The following is an 11,779-nucleotide window of genomic DNA, read 5'->3' as shown; positions in this document are numbered from 1 at the left end:
TTTTGTCTTTGGGTTGGTAGGTTACTACAAGATGAGGGACACAAGGAAAGCCTGTGGGCCCCGGAGGCACAGACTCCAGGGAAGAATGAGATTGTCGGGTGATGGTTCAAAGTCCTACATATATATATATATATATATATATATATATATATATATATATATATATATATATATATATATATATATAAACTCTGTCACTCAGGATGGACCTCAACTATGGCCTCTGGACTCCAGCTGGCAACACAGGACTAGGAAGCCCAGCAGCGCAGTTGTGTGCAGTTTCCATGCTGCCATACACATGTGCAGCCAGCATAGGAGCCCGTATCCTCATCGCCTCCACACTCAGCCCACAAACTTTGCTGCCACCCGTGACAGATGCTCCCCAGGGCTTCAGAAAGCCAGCACCTGCTCCAGGAAGTACACAAGGTTGAAGTAGGGGTAACCTGAGTGGTCCAGCACCAGTCGCTCCACCAGCACCAGTAGCTCTTTCACTGGGGCATCCAGGTCACTGCCCACCTTCCAGTTGTCCAAGGTGCCCCCTTCAATCAGCTACCAGAGCCCACAAGATTGTCAGTGTGGTGCAGGAAGAACTGCAAAGAGTCCCAGCCCAGGTCTTGCTTGCATGTACACAGCAGGATGGCTCTTGCCACCATCTGTTCCTGAATAGCACCTTGAGCTACCTCATGGCCTGCTGGTCTTACACAGTGAAGCAGCCCAGCTAAGTAGCAAGAATCAGCTCTTTGGGGCCCAGGTATGGACAGCAAGTAGCATCTTCTCGCTCCGCATAGTCTGACCTTGGGATTAGGGACCTAAAATGATCCGGGGTGTCGATGAGTTCCACATGCCACCTGTCTCGCCTGCTGCTCCCCACATCAAAGGTTCTGGTCACCTAAGTGGCTGTGAGTCTGAAGTGGATATGTCTGTGGCCTAGGATGTTGTTCCCGGTGGGGCTCTTCCCAGCCCCTGTCTTCCCCACCAGGATGAGCCTCAGCATGGCCTGCATGGTGTATTTGGAACCTGGAAGACAAATCATCTGTGGGCTTCCAATGCTTAAAGCAACATATACTGGTTACCTGGACCCGGAAGCCCTTGAAATAAGAACAATGTCTTAACTGTGCTTTCCAACCAAAGCCTTACTGAATTCAGGTGGATCTTCACCAAGTATCTCTGTCACCCTGGTGTAGCCATGTTTACCTCTAGATGCTCAACAGCTGGAGGATATTACTCTAGGGTAGGGGTGTCGAACTCAATCAGAGAAGGGGCCAAAATCTAAAATCCAGCCTAAATCGCGGGCCGAATGGTTTACTGAACAGTCATAAACTGACAATGTCATAAACTGACAGCGGAGTGCAGTGATGACAGCGCGGTGCGGGCCACATTGCAAGGCCTGGCGGGCTGGATTTGGCCCGCGGGCCTTGTGTTTGACACATGTGCTCTAGGGGATCCCCCTCATCATTCCAGACATGACCTCACCTCCATTATCCCTGGTAGTCCACACCTTCCAGAGCTGTCTTTATTTGAGGCTTCGGTGGCCTCTGCTATACTTCTCCCAGATTCCAACCCAGGGAATATGGTCAGGAAGGGTCAGTAGCCTGGGGATAGAGAGCTATCTGGAGTCCCAAACACTCTGGGTTTGACTCATAGTCCCACCATTGGACAGTTGTGTCACCTCAGAAGTTGCTTAATCTAAGTTAAACCTTTATGCTAAAATGGGACTAAGAGTACTGAGTTGTTTATTCTGGGGTTATTGAGAGGATTAGATGAGATCCCTTTCTTCCATCTTTCTTCTCTCCCTTTCTCTCTCCTCATCACTCCTCTTCTTGTTAAACCTGCTAATAAGACACCCATTTAATCCTCCATCCTAGATCTCTAACCTTATACCTGGTGAATCACACTCCATCAAGTGCATGATCTGATGCTCTCTTCATCTTCTTCTATGGAGATCAGAGTAGGTTTCTTATCCTCATTTTATACTCGAGGAATGGAATCGTAAGCTAATCAAGTTCAGATCTCCCAGCTGGGCAGGGACACAGACCCAGTTAAATGCACATTCAGGGCTCTTACTGTTTCACCTCAAACATGTTTGGGGTCATCTGTTTAGTCCTGAGTTTGCCCATTTCTCCTCACAGAGCTCACACCAGGGGGCAAGTATGCACATATTCTTATCATAGGCATTATCTTCATGTCTCCTTTCCTTCCAATTTTACCCAAAAGAATCCCAAAACACAATTTCATTCATTCATTTATTAAATAGGTTTAACTACCTGTAATATATCAGGTAGTTAAACCAAATCCAAAAAGCTAGTGACAACACACAGACACAGTTGTGCTTCCAGATTCCCCAGAATGTCAGAATAGGAGAAAGAACATTGGAAGGACATGGGCTGGTTTTGGAATGATACTGTGACAGGGTCTGGAGATTTTGGTTTTGTCTTTTCAAGGACATCAAATTCAAAGGGCAGGCAGGAGGTTGTAACTATTAAGGTAGTGAGAAAGCTATAGATATTAAATTTTAGAGATAAATCTATATTAGTGACCAAAGCTGTAGATACTAAGTTTCCCCAGGAGATTCAGCAGCCAGGAGAGACTTTGAAAAACCATGAGAACTAGAATATTTGGCATGGCCAAGGGAAACACTTAGGGTGGTTGGCCTTGGAGACAAAAAAGAAGAGAACTGTCGTTTTGGTTTTGGAGATTGGAGAAGAAACCTATATCCCAGGTGATCTGCAGCCACTGACTCTGCTCTGGGAGTCAACTCACTGTCCTGTCTCAATGTTTCTAAATATGTTCAATGTCCTGGAGAGACTGGGACACTCCCCTCCCATTCCTGACATCTTTACCCCAAAGTTTAGGCTTCTCCAAGTAAAGTGTCTCCACCCAGTCAGTCAGTATTTAATACAATCAAACAGTCTATGCTCACCAAGTCCCTGTGCACAGCGCAGTCTGTCTTCTGCCTCTCCAGCCTCAGGACAAGGGGGCTGGAGAGGCAGAGGACATTCACATGTTCCCCAGAGAGCAGTTGTCAGGCTTTTGGTAGCTGCCTTGTGCTCCAGGCCTATGACTGTTTCAGCCTCCCCCACACTCTGTATGAGCCCTGTCTGTGCTTTACCTTCCATTTCTATTTCCACTTCTTCATGCTGTCCACCAAGTTACCACAGGTGACTGTTCTATGTAGTTGGCACTGCACAAGTAGAAGGCAAGGGAGAGGCAGGCTGAATACCTTGTCTCTGGCCAAAGGACTTAGATGATGGGCTGGCCTGGTCCTCAATCCAAAGGCATTCATATTTCTGCAGGACTCCCCCCACACCCAAAACCTTCACATTGTTCACCCCCATGAAAATCAATACACTCCCATGACTGACACCAGAGCAGAAATGGAGAAACAGCCACAGATGCAAAGAGCAGGAATTTTTCTAATGCAAGGAATCCTGGCCAAAGGTGGAGATGAGAAGGTTCAGGAAACTGACAGTACCTTGGGCAAGCTGGGATTTAGAGAGTTCTTAGATGGGTCCAGAGAGCTGAAATGTGGGATTACATACACATTCTGTCATAGACTAATGGAAACTATGTGAGATCTTATATGTTAAACCTCCAAGGGACTGAGTCTATTCACCTAGTTGAGGGCTTCCTGAACCTTCTTTCTCTGGGAATTGCAGTGTTTCCCAAAGTGTGGTACGCATACCTCCAGGGGTATGGGAAGAGTTTGGTGGGGGTATGCTTTGCACTGGAGTTGGGTGGGGATATGCACTGCACCATGCTTAGCTCTGCCTAATTCTATGCTCTCATGAGTATGAGGGGTATTCAGCGTTAGGAAAATTATTGAAAGGGTACACATATGTCAAAAGTTTGGGAAACACTGATCTAGGGGATTCTGTCAAATGTGTATTTTTAAAAGATTTTGCTTTGCAATCTGTACTTTCAGAATATAAGCGCCCCCACATCCCAGGCAAAGATTATGATGTGCTCAGTGCCTAATCTCAGTGTCTGAATCAGAACTCCTAGTCCAGTCATGCATAGGAGGGGAGGGAGTGCAGAGGGCACAGCCACACACACAGTCCTGGGCAGCTTTTGTTGAGGAGCAGATGTTTAAGGGAAGACCGTGGTCATGACCTTTGCAGTCTCTGGCAAGTTGCTTTCTGGACACTTGGAGGAGAGTGGAGTGCTTTAGGTGGTTCAGCCCAGACACACACAGGATTTTCAATTAAAGTGTTCTGAGTTTAGACTCAGTTATATGTCCTCAGAAATCTCTTTGCCTTACTGGATATGCACACGGGGAGTCTTTGATGCCTTCTAAAGGGTGATTTAATTTCTTGTGGAGAGAGAGAAGACCCATTCCTTTCTTGTTAGGGGAGTAGGTTAGGAGATGACAGCCCAAGCAAGAGCCTGTCCCTCTAGGCTGGAGGAGATGCTTGCCAGTGCTCCTGAAGCTGCTGTGTGTGAAAGTCAGGCATCCTCACACACCTGAGAGTGGGGAGTTCCTCCTACTAGATCACATGCCCCTTCCTGGTATCTACTAGAATAGAGGTGTTCACTCAGTGAGCTTCTTATAGACACTGAGCTTCTAGGTCCTCAAAGATCCTACTGGCTGGCATGTTCTCTTCTCCTGCTGGCATTTAGCTTTCCTGCAGAATCAGTGACAGGCTCTGCGGTTGGCCCAAAAAACCCTGACCTACTGCTCTCCTCTGGTTATGAGTGCAACAGGCTCTTCCTCCCAGCATATGGGGAAGTATCCTGAATCTCAGAATTCAGAGGCAGGAAGCCCAGAGGGGGGGTTTGGGGGAATGGTGACAACTTAGAGACAGGAACATTCACCACTGAGGCAGTTCCCTGGGAAACACAGCTCTCTGTGACACTAGCACTTGTCCTCTCAGGGGTTATAACCTCAGAGGAGAAGAGCATATTAGGTTTCTGAGGCCTGTTTTCACGTCCAGCCTTGATGACAAATCTTAACTCCTTTTGTCTTCAATATTTCCCATAAAATGTCTACTTGAGAGCCTCCTTCTTTGGGACAGTGCCAGCAAGGAGGTCCTGGTGCCAGGAATCACCTGCAAAGTCTCCTGGTTCTCAAATCAAATGAAGGTGTTTTCAGTATTAAAAATGGGAAAATAGGGAGAGGATGAAAACTGGCAGGGCTTACTCTAGCCAAATCTGTAGGTCTTCCTCCCCAGAGCGTCCTGAGAAAGTTGAGAAAAATAGCCATTTACTGAGTGGAGGGAAGGAGGGAAGCTAGAACAGGATTATGTTGATGAGCACCTGATCAGGTTAGGCAGGATATGACCAAGTCTAACTCACACTCTCTGAGTTGACTTTTCTTATATATAATGAGGGGTTTTACTTAGTGTAAATTAAGTAAATTTACTTAATGTGCTGGGATCTTATTTTCACACATTCTTGCCAGTTCCTTGTCTCTAGTGAAGAATGCAACTCCCACTAACTTCACCTAGTTTTCCCCCACGTTCATCTATACTAATAAAAGAGAAACATGCAAATTGACCATACTTTTTCTATGCCCACGAGCTATGCCCACAAGCCATTCAGTGCGAGTATGAAAATTAACCCAACCAAGATGGCTGTGGCCATAGAACAATCAGGATGCCTGGGTTTCCCCTGCTATGGAGCAAGACAAGCTCCTGGCTAGCCCTGGCTTCCACTGAAGGCTAGAAAATTTCAATTATAGAAGAAGAATAAATTCCAGATTCTAGGGCCTCCACTTGGGATGCCAGGGCATGTGGCTAGCCTGCAAACCATCACTGGTCTCTCACCTAGACCACAGCATGCCTCAAGGGAACCCCCTACCCTGATCTTGAACACTCTTCAGGATACACCAGCTGGCCCCCACCCATGCACCAGGCCTCTAATCTTTCTAATAAAAGAGTAATATGCAAATTGACCATCACTCCAACACACAAGATGGCTGCTCCCATGTGGTCAAAGATGGCTGCCCCTATGTGGACACAAGATATCTGCCACAAGATGGCCAGCAGGAGAAGGTAGCTGGGAAAAACCAGGCCTACAAGGGAGGGAAGTAGGGGGTGATTAAGCATGCAGGGGAGGGCAGTTAGGGGTGACTAGGCTGGCAGAGGAGGAAAGTTGGTGGCAACCAGGCCTGCAGGGAATGGCAGTTGTGGGAGGACCCAGGCCTGTAGGGGAAATCAGTTGGGGGGGGGGGGAGGCGCGACCATGCTTGCAGAAAAGGTAGTCAAGATTCTCACTCCTATTACTAAAATTTGGTACATTGTAAAAAATGAACATTTCTTCATTTGCTATATTACCTTAGGGCAGTTTTAGAGTCTTTAATTGTAAAAAAAAATCACCATATATGGTTGTTCCACCAGCTATAACTCTGCAGGGCCCCTCACAATCCAGTTTGAAAATGGAAATACAGTCAGTAGTTTTAGATTCAGTGTTGGTTACTCTGCTAGGTCTCCTCATCTTCCTTCCTCTTGAGTACATGGATTTTGTATAATTTTGTGTTCCATTTTTGTTGTTCTTTAGTGGATTTGAATGAACTATTGCTAAATGGGGCCTGGGTAACAGCTCCCTTGCCTTCCAGATTGCATTGTTTATCTGGGGTCCTTGGCTTTTCAATCAATGCAGATGTGTTATAAATGCAGAGGACAGGAGAAATGCTGGTGCCTCCTTATATATCCAAACAGTCATTTGTGGTTCTTCACAGCTCATAAATAAGTTCCCTAATTCTAATTTTAAGTGATACTTTCAAATAATATTTCTTCAAGAAATATTCCAGGGGAGAAACCAAGATGGTGGCCTAGGTAAGCACCTAAGCTGCTCCTTGGCACAACAATTTTAAAACAACAACTAAAAGAAAGAACGGACGTCATTCAAAACCACAGGAAAGCTGTGAGAGTGGAAAATCTACATCTAGAAAGAAAAAGAAAGGCTCATGGATCAGATCAGAAGCCGCAAAGCGCTGAGGTAGGGAGACACTCGTGCACGGAGAGGAAGGGCAGCCAAATGCCTGGCAGGCGGGATGGGAAAGGAAGTCTCCAATTGCACTGAAAGCTTTCCAACTGCACTGAACCCCAACCCCAGCCAAAATTCCGTGGACCCAGGCTCATATTGGTGGATTTTGCAGTGTAGATAAAGGCACCTTGAGACTCAGACTGGGAGAATGGGGGAGCTGGGAGCCTCAGTGGGCAGGGTCTACAGTCGCGTGCAAGTGAGTGCACTCAGAGATGTCTGACCACGGAGGCCACTGTGGCCTCTCCATAGTGGAAGGAGTCAGAAGCTCCAGAATACAGAGACCCAACCCAATTCTGGGCGAGCCCCTGGGGCACTCACACTATTGCATGAGGAATCTGGATGATCAGGCAGAAACTCAGGGGAGCTGCAAAAGGCAGAGGTCTGAGGCTTGTGCACAAGGGCAGGGCTGATGGGAAGCCAAGGCTGTCAGCTCATCCCTGAGACTCCGCCCCATCCATGCTGAGCATAGAAGCTTTTGAAATTTTGCAAGTCAGATATTATAAGACTGTCTCCAATACAGAAAGTTCCTGGAGTAGACACAGCTGATATTCATATCCAATGGGCGAGGAAGTCAATTCCTCCAAGTGATAACAACAACAATCAAGACTTAACTGTAACAAGGTTGTACATGCAGTCCACAAAGGGGAGCACCAAGAAAGTCTACCTCAGGTAATTGGGGAGGCTGACCCACAGGGCCTTATAGGACACCAAACACACAAAGCAATCCTACCAACTCTGGGAAGCCGTGAAAATGCCAAGAAAAGAAAATAGATCTCAAACAAAAGAGATGGAGGAGAACAAAAGACTGGCTATAGAATTCAAAACCACGGTTATAAAGTTTTTCAAGAATTTCTTAGAAAAGGCTGACAAATTTAATGAGACTCAACTAGAAAATAAACAAACACTCACCAAAATAGAAATAACATTATACAGAGATCCAACAGCAGATTGGAGGATCACAAGAATCAAGTCAAATATTTGGAATACAAAGAGCCAAAGGACACTCCTCTGGAGAAGAAAGAAGAAAAGAGAATCCAGAAAGTTAAAATAGTGTAAGGAGCCTCTGGGACAACTTCAAGTGTGCCAACATCAGAATTATGGTGGTGCCAGAAGAGAGAGTGCAAAATACTGAAAACCTAGTTGAAGAAATAATGGAAGAAAACTTCCTCTACCTGGTGAAAGAAATAGACTTACAAGGACAGGAAGTGCACAGAACCCCAAACAAAAGGAATCCAAAGAGGACCACACCAAGACACATCATAATCAAAATGCCAAGGGCAAAAGACAAAGAGGGAATCTTACAAGCAACAAGAGAAAAGCACTTAATTACCTCAAAGGAAGGAAGCACCCATAGGACTATCAGTTGATTTCTCAACAGAAACTATGCATGCCAGAAGGGAGTGGCAAGAAATATTCAAAGTGATGAATAGTGAGAACCTACAACCAAGATTATTCTACCCAGCAAAGTTATCATTCAGAATTGAAGGGCAAATAAAGAGCTTCACAGATAAGAAAAAGCTAAAGGAGTTCATTACCACCAAACCAGCATTATATGAAATGTTGAAAAGTATTCTTTAAGAAGAGAAAGCAGAAGAAAAAAGATAAAAAATTATGATCAACAAATACATATATATCAACAAGTGAATCTAAAAATCAAGTGAATTAAAAATCTGAGGAACAGAATAAACTGGTGAAAATAATAGAATCAAGGGCAAAGAAAGGGAGTGGATTAATAATTATCAGGGGGAAAGGGGTATAGGGTGGTACAGGTAGAGACTGGATTAAAATCCTATACCTATGGATGAGGACAATGAGAGGGTGGGAAGTAAGGGTAAAAGGTAGGGTGGGAATTGGGTGGAAGGGAGCCATGGGGGGAAAAAGGAGAATCAATTGTAATAATCTGAGCAATAAAGATTCATTTTAAAAAAAGAAAGAAAGAAAGAAAGAAAGAAAGAAAGAAAGAAAGAAAGAAAGAAAGAAAAAAGGAATATTCCAAAACAATGCAGCTGCATCAGCTGTTTATTCACCAGTTAAGCTTTGAGAATATAATTGTTAGTATTTGAAGATGGCAAAATTCATGAGCACTGGTTCAATTCAGAGTAGAATTTATTTTGTTTGGCTCATATCAGAGTCAAAGTGCTAAGTGTTGTGCCTGCTCTGGAGGAGGAACAGGTGAGGGTTTGGAGACTCACAGGACAACTCCTCCATTTTATCCTCAGGTCAGCAACAGCCAAGGAGGGGTCCAAAGTGACCCTGAACAGATTTCAGGGTGATCTTTATGGTGAAGTTTTTTCTTGGCCCAGCCTTCTCCTCTCACCCCTCTGAACACTTCAGCAGGTACAGATAAGGGGACATGGGCCCTGTAACCTAGCCTTTCTAGCCTGTGCTGTGACCAAAACTTCAAGTGATGAGTTAAAAAGAACAAGGAGGAAGTGAGGGCCAGAAAGTGCTGCAGTGGAGGCAGGATGCGCGCTTTCCTGTGCACAAATGAGTTTACAATAGATCATCCTGTAGCTCATTTCTTGGGAATAGAGTGGATTAGGAGAAACAATAACAAATTTTGTGCTGTGATACACTGGGATAGACATTAAAATTGCACCTTTGTCCCTTGGTAAAGATGTACTTACAGCATTTATCAGTATTAATAAAGTACTTAAGGACATACGTTTATGGGAAAACTAAACTGAAGCAAAAAAATATATATATAAATAAAAGTCAAATTAAACCCAAAAGGAAGAAATGCAGATAACAGCAGAAATTGTGCAAACCAAAATGAAAATCCCAGAAAGGAGGCAAATGACTGAATGTTAACAGATAGATCCAGCAGCCTCTGAATTCTTTCTGGGTTCCTGTTCTGAGCAGCCAATTCTTGTGCTCGTAGGGTCATGGAAGGGCTAAGAATTCAGGTTTGTTCAAGCAAACAAAAGTTTATAAAGTAAAGTGACTAAACAGTCTTGGCAGATGAGTAAGGATGGGAGTGGAGGGTGTGCTCAGAGTGGCAGAGAACTGTGGGAGAAGCACACTTGCTTCCCTGCTTCCTGCCTTCTTGGCTGTTGGTGCCACATGGTAATGGGGCTGGGATCTGTCACTGTCTGTAACTACACTGGACTCTTATGATCCCAGGCAGTCAAAGCATGGGAGCCGAGGCCTGCAGTGATATTGCTCCTTCACACAGACCCTCAAGCCAAGAGTCCCAGGACTGGATGCTCCATGTGCTCTTCCATGAAGAACCCTGTTCATTGGCACAGGTTTATCACTACAACCAAACAACATCTGAGAGGAAGTGTGCGTAAGCAGGGCTCAGGATTCAAACCAGTGGGAGAGTCTGAGGACTTGTTCTCATGGGGCAAGGCCCAGATATTGGTGTATGGTGTAATTTCTTGGAGGAATCAGACTTAGGTGATCTGACACTTAATCTGTCTTCTTCTCTGTAGAGATTCCAGGTCCCAGAGGGGTTATTATTTTGTCCAAAACCATAGATGCTGCTAGTGGCAGAACCAGAACATTACAGCTTTCCTGACTGCATTTCATGTGTTAATGGCAGACAATAGGGCTGATGTGCTAATGTGACAATCTGCTGTGTAGCTCATGGATCAAAACCAGTGTCACTGATGTTAACAGAAGGGGACATACTGTCAGACATGTTAGCATTGTGTGCTGCCAGCTGAGCAAGGTGGCACCTCTATATTTAAATGCAAAAACACTTTTTTTTTTTTTTACTTTGTAAGGGATGAGGCCCTACTCTATTTTTTAGATGAAACTATTTATACTTTTTAAAAATTAAATTTTATTTTAATTTTTAAAATAAATTGGTTATTAATAGTATGTGTATATCTAGGGTGAAATCATATGGTACATTATCAGTATATTACATGGTGTACCTACCATCAAAATACTGGTCTCCTTCCATCACCATAGATTTGACTCCATTTACCCCTTACACACCTCCATTCTCCTTTTGACTATTAACCATCATACTGTTGTTTTTGTCTCTGATTTTTTGTGAAACTACTTTTCTTTGGTGTGACTTTGTTGTTCTGGAGTGTGAGGTTGGTCTTGCCAGTGGGCCTGGAGCATGCTCACAGGCAGAGGTGGTCTCAGGACCTGCTGTGCTCACACCAGCTTGGTAGTCTGCCCACTCCCTTGAGAGTCCAGGAACCCTTCATTAGCACTTTCTCTCTCAAAAAGAAAGGATTTGAGGTTTGTTTTGGTGCTGCATACATTTACTAAATTCTTCAGTAAAGGCTGAGTTCAGACACTGTAAAAATAAGGAGAATGGGTTGGTTTGGTTATAGGACCTGGGAGCCCTGGACAGTGAGGCTTTGCTGAGAGACAGGGTCAGGCAGAGTTTAAAGGCCTTTCTGAGAAGGTCAGCACTTCCCTCATTAGCAACCTCTGTGGCCCACCTGGGCCAGATGTGTGGGTGGGGGTGGGAAGGACTACTGTAGTAAACACAAGCTCATGCAGAAGGGGAAATCTCTGAGATGCTGAGCTTATGAAACATGAAGAGGGAAGGAGAAAGGTGTTGTGTGAGATTCCTAGGGCTGATGTAACACAGTACCCCTAACTGTGTAGCTTAAAGCCACAGAAACTTATGGTCCCATAGTTCTAGGCGTCTAGCATCAAAAGGTTGGCAAAACCACTCAATTTCTGAAATTGCTGGGGAGGATACTTGATGGTTTCCAGGTCCTTGTGGCTTCTGGCAAGCCTTGGATGTTTGAAATTGGATCAAATTAATTTTCATAAATTATAATTGTTTGATTTCTTTTATATTTAATTTAATATATTGCTTTCT

The sequence above is a fragment of the Pipistrellus hanaki genome, assembly GCF_964339955.1.
Source record: "Pipistrellus hanaki genome assembly, chromosome: 10".
In the NCBI taxonomy this organism is placed as follows: domain Eukaryota; kingdom Metazoa; phylum Chordata; class Mammalia; order Chiroptera; family Vespertilionidae; genus Pipistrellus; species Pipistrellus hanaki.
The sequence above is the reverse complement of the archived record's forward strand: the minus strand, read 5'-3'. Positions refer to the sequence as shown.